This window comes from Dromiciops gliroides, chromosome X (assembly GCF_019393635.1).
Source record: "Dromiciops gliroides isolate mDroGli1 chromosome X, mDroGli1.pri, whole genome shotgun sequence".
Lineage (NCBI taxonomy): Eukaryota > Metazoa > Chordata > Mammalia > Microbiotheria > Microbiotheriidae > Dromiciops > Dromiciops gliroides.
Window position 1 is genome coordinate 17,300,685 of NC_057867.1, and position 4,886 is coordinate 17,305,570.

The window sequence follows — 4,886 nt, forward strand, 5'->3', positions numbered from 1 at the left end:
GTGAAGAACCTGCCCATCCATAAATCATACTACCTTGTACCCACTGATGCTTGGGACAGTGCATCCTGAAAGCAGTGCCCCACTTTAAGAAGGAGTTAAAAGTCAACAAATAGGAGTGCCAAATGAGCAGACAGAGAAAGATGCAGACCATAGAAAGTTTCTTTAGTGACAAGGAAGATCAAGGTGCACCCTCAGAAGAGTATAGCAATGCCACAGATCCTAGATCCAAAGCTTCCAAGAAAAATGTGAATTGGTCTCAGGCCAAAGAAGCCCCCAAAAAGGACTTTGAAGAAAAAGTAAGAGATATAGAGGAAAAAGTGAGTGATGCAGGAAAGTCATGGGAAAAAGTCAACATCTTGAGAACCAAAATGGAAAAGGAGATACAAAAGCTCTCTGAAGAAAATTAATTGCCTAAGAATTAGGATTGAACAAATCAAAGCTAGTGACATTATGACAAACCAAGACACAATAAAGTAAATCCAAATGAACAAAAAATAGAAGGCAATGTGAAATATCTTCTTGGAAAAACAATTGAACTGGAAAATATATAAGGAGAGATAATTTGAAAATTTTTGGACTACCTGAAAACCATGACTAAAAAAAGAGCTTAGACATCATCTTCCAAGAGATTGTGAGGGAAAATTTCCTTGATATTCTAGAAACAGAAGGTAAAATGGAAATGGAAAGAATCCACTAATCATCTCTTGGAAGAAATCTCAAAATAAAAACTTCCAGGAATATTATAGCCAAATTCCAGAGCTCCCAGGTCAAGGAGAAAATATTGCAAGCAGCCAGAAATAAACAATTCAAGTACTGTGGAGCTACAGTCAGGATAGCACAAGATCTAGCAGTTTCTACATTAAAGGATCAGAGGGCATGGAATATGGCATTCCAGAGGGCAAAGAACTGGGATTACAATCAAGAATCACCTACCCAGCAAAGCTGAGTATAATCTTTCCGGGGAAAATGGTACTTCAATGAAAAAGAGGACTTTTAGGCATTCGTAATGAAAAGACATAAACTGAACTAGAAAATGTGACTTTCAAATACAAGACCCTAGAGAACCATAAAAAGGTAAATGGGGGGCAGCTTGGTGCTGCAGTGGATAGAGCACTGGTCCTGGATTCAGGAGGACCCGAGTTCAAATCCAACCTCAGACACATTGCCCCGCAAAAAAAAGGTAAACAGGAAAATAGAAATGAAGAGGAAGGAATGGGGCAGTGAATGAGCCTTACACTCATCAGAACTGGCTCAAAGACCTTATACTCATGAGAATGGGCTCAAGGAGGGAACAACATACACACTCAATTGGATGGAGTAATCTATCTAACTCTGCAGGAAAGTAGCAGTTGAAGGAGATAAGGAGAGAGGGGTGAAAGAAGGAAGGGCAGAGTTGGGGAGGGGGCAGTCATAGGCAAAACACTTTTGAGAAGGAAACAGGTAAAAGAAGATAGAAAATGGAATAAATATCATGGGGAGGAAATAGGATGGAGGGAAACAGTTAAGAATAGTAACTGGAAAAATTTTGAAGCAGAGGAAAGAATAATGTAAGATGATGATGATGATGATGATTGGTTGATGGATTGATTGATTGATGATGATTGGATGAAGAGGAGGATTGGTTGGTGAGCAGGACAATTGAGGATGATGATTAGGATTGTTGGATGATAGTTGATTGATGATGATTGAAGATAGATGATTGATGATGAAGAAGATGATAAAATGTATGGTACTTTACTGGGCTATTGTGAAAAAAATTGCCAGGTATAAGGTACTATATAAATGTTATCTATTACTGTTGTTGCAATAATCAATCTTATGTGTTTATTGTAAGGAAATGTCTCTTGAAAGCACTATATGAATGTAGTTTACTATAAAAACTAATGATGAGCAGGATGCTGTCAGAAAAGCCTGGAAAAACCTACATGGGCTGATGCAAAGTGAAATGTACAGTATACAAAATAACAGCAATAAAAAAATAAATAAAGCTGTAAATGACTTGATTATGTTCAGAAATGCAATGATCCAAGAAAACTCTGAAGGCATTATGAAAAATGCAATCCATCTGCAGAGAGAGAACTGATGGTATCTGAATACAAATTGAAGCATAATTTTTTTGTTAGTTCCTTTATCTGAAGTTTTGTTTTTGTCTGTTTTCTTTCACAACCTGGCTAATGTGGAAATGTTTTGCATGACTACTCATGTATAGCTTATATTGAATTGCTTGAGTTCTTGGGCAGGAGGAGGAAGAGAATTTGGAACACAGTTTTTAAAAAATTGATGTCAAAATTTGTATTTTACATGTAATTTGTTGGGAAAAAACATTCTAAATATTGAAAAAACAAATAGTATGTAAATTTTTTGGTATCAGTCATTCTGAACAAATATAAAGACAAGTATTGTTTTGTTCTATCTTTATATCCTCAGTGTCTAGCACAATGCTTGATGTGTATTATTGAAGAATATTTGTTTATTGATTGGACACAACTTTAGTTATTGTGTTTAACCTGAATTTTATTTTCTATTGTCTTCATATATATTACTGTAGTCAACATGTGCATTGTTCCATGAACTCTGTGTTCTGTACTGTGCATCATGTCAGACAAAGCATTTCATGTTTCTCTGAATTCTTATTCCATTATTAATGTGCTACCACAATATGTATAGTCATACTCCAGGCAATTAGCAAAAATTTCCCATTTCATATAAAGAACACACAAAAAAGAAAAAAAAAGAAAAGAAACCAAAAAAAAAAAGAAATAAAGAACATACATGGACTACAGAGGCCCCAAATTGTAGCCAGTCACAAGAGGGTGGGACCCATGACCAGGCCTGAGAAAAAATTTTATCTAGGATTTTAAGTGCCATGGTGAAAAGACTATCAGAGTCAGCCAAGGTATTGAAATAGGGGAATGTCAATACCAGAAGGGCCCTTTCATCTGTAGAAGATTATAATTCATAGTGGCCTTTTATCCAATGAATTTTAGGGATGGAAGGATCCTCATGACTTAAATAATAAGTAGCAGTTGTGAATGGCTTTAAGGTTGGCAAAGCCTTTTGAATTGTGAGCTCATGTGATCCTCACTACAGCCAGCTGAGCTAGTTGCTGTTATCATTCTTCCTTTTAGAGCAGAGGACAGTGAGGTCCAGGAAGCTCAAAAAAATGTCGCAGGGTCACATACCTGGTTAGGTGGCTATGGGAATTCTGGAATGCAGCTCTTTCTGACTCTAGTCCCAGGGCTCTAAGTCCAGAGGCACAAAAGGCCCCATTAGGAAGATCTGTGAGGGGTCCTAGAAAATCACAAAACTCTCAGGGGACACACATTGTTTCAAGTTTTATTTTTTGTGTCAATTGTACAAATGTCTAGGCATGCATAGGATAATTAAAAAAAAAAAAGACCAGCTTCGTGTTTTTTTTTTCCCTGTATAATCCCCCTTCACTCCCCCCCCCACAAAAAAAAAAAACCTAGGGGGTTAGGGTGGGGCAGAGGGATGTCTCACAAAGGCCACTGGTGGTAGGGGAATGTCATTAAGGCAGTAGAAAATTTTGTTTAAAATGGTTAAGGATTTGGGAAAGGTATGTGTGTGGAGGATCATGTTCTCCCTCCTGCCTTGTGATGCTGTACAGCACAGTGGCAGTAGGAGTGATCCTAGTGTCCGTGGGGAGGGGAAATAATAGCTCTTCTTCTTTTTCTGTATTGGTCCTGGATACAGCCTCTCCAGTGGTCATTCTGTATTCCCTTCCCCAGCTGTCTGTAGGTAAGTGTGTTGCAGAGCTCAGAAGGCAAAGATTCGTTTGCGGGGGCTAAAGGTCAGCATTTCCAGTATCAGTTGTGCTCCAGGTCCCTCCAGCTCAGGCATAACAGACTGTAAAGGCTGGGGACTGCAAGGAGTAAAGGCTCCTCGGGGCAGAGAAACATCACCTTCTGCTGGGAGCCCGATCAGGTCAAAGATTTTGCTTAACTGGTCAGCTTCAGAGTTTCCACAGAAGAGAGGCTTCCTACGGAACTTCTCTGCGAAGATGCTGCCAACACTCCACATGTCCACAGGTGTTGCGTATGCTGACTGCAGGAGGACCTCAGGGGCCGGTACCAGAGTGTGACTACCGCAGGTGTTAGTGCCATCTGGCAGCTGTAGATCCGGGCTAAGCCAAAGTCAGCCAGCTTGACTGTTCCATTACTGGTCACAAGTATGTTTTCTGGCTTCAGGTCACGGTGGACAATACAGTTGGCATGAAGAAAGTCCAGGCCTCTTAAGAACTGTCTCATTAGGTCCTTAAAGGTCTCCAAGGGCAGCCCTGGTGGAGTGGCCTTGTCCAGATACGCCCTCAGATCTTGGTCCACGTGTTCAAACATCAGGGTCACCTTGGTCTCTCGGGCAGTTCCGGCAGTGACACAGACATCCATCAGCTGGACAACATTGGGATGCTCGAAGGCCTCCAGCCTCCTCAGGAGGGCCACCTCCCGGACAGTGCTGACAGGCAGGTCGCCCCCACTTCCTCCTCCTGTTGGGCCTTTCACACTCTTGAGGGCCACGAAGTGGCCGCTGTGGGGGTCGCGGGCCTTGTATACCGTCCCATAGGCACCAACGCCAATCTCGGGCACGGGTTCATACCGAGGAATGTCCATCCTGGGCCTCCTCCGGCGCTGGGGGCTGCGCCGAGTGGGGCGGGGACGGACCGTTATCTAGGCACGGGAGCCGGCCCTGGCGGAGCCATGCAGGGTAACTCGGTCCCGAGGGGGCCGGACGTGGCAGGCCTCACCATAGACTCCCGGAGGCTAGAGGGGATCCTTCTCCCCATAGGATAATTTTTTTTTTTTTTTGCAGGGCAATGAGGATTAAGTGACTTGCCCAGGGTCACACAGCTAGTAAGTGTCAAGTGTCTG

At 42.0% G+C, this 4,886-nt stretch overlaps 1 pseudogene; it reads right to left on the reverse strand.

Moving 5' to 3' along the window:
• Window positions 1-3,683: 3,683 nt before the first annotated feature.
• LOC122734143 lies at window positions 3,684-4,628 on the reverse strand (annotated as a pseudogene).
• Window positions 4,629-4,886: the final 258 nt, after the last annotated feature.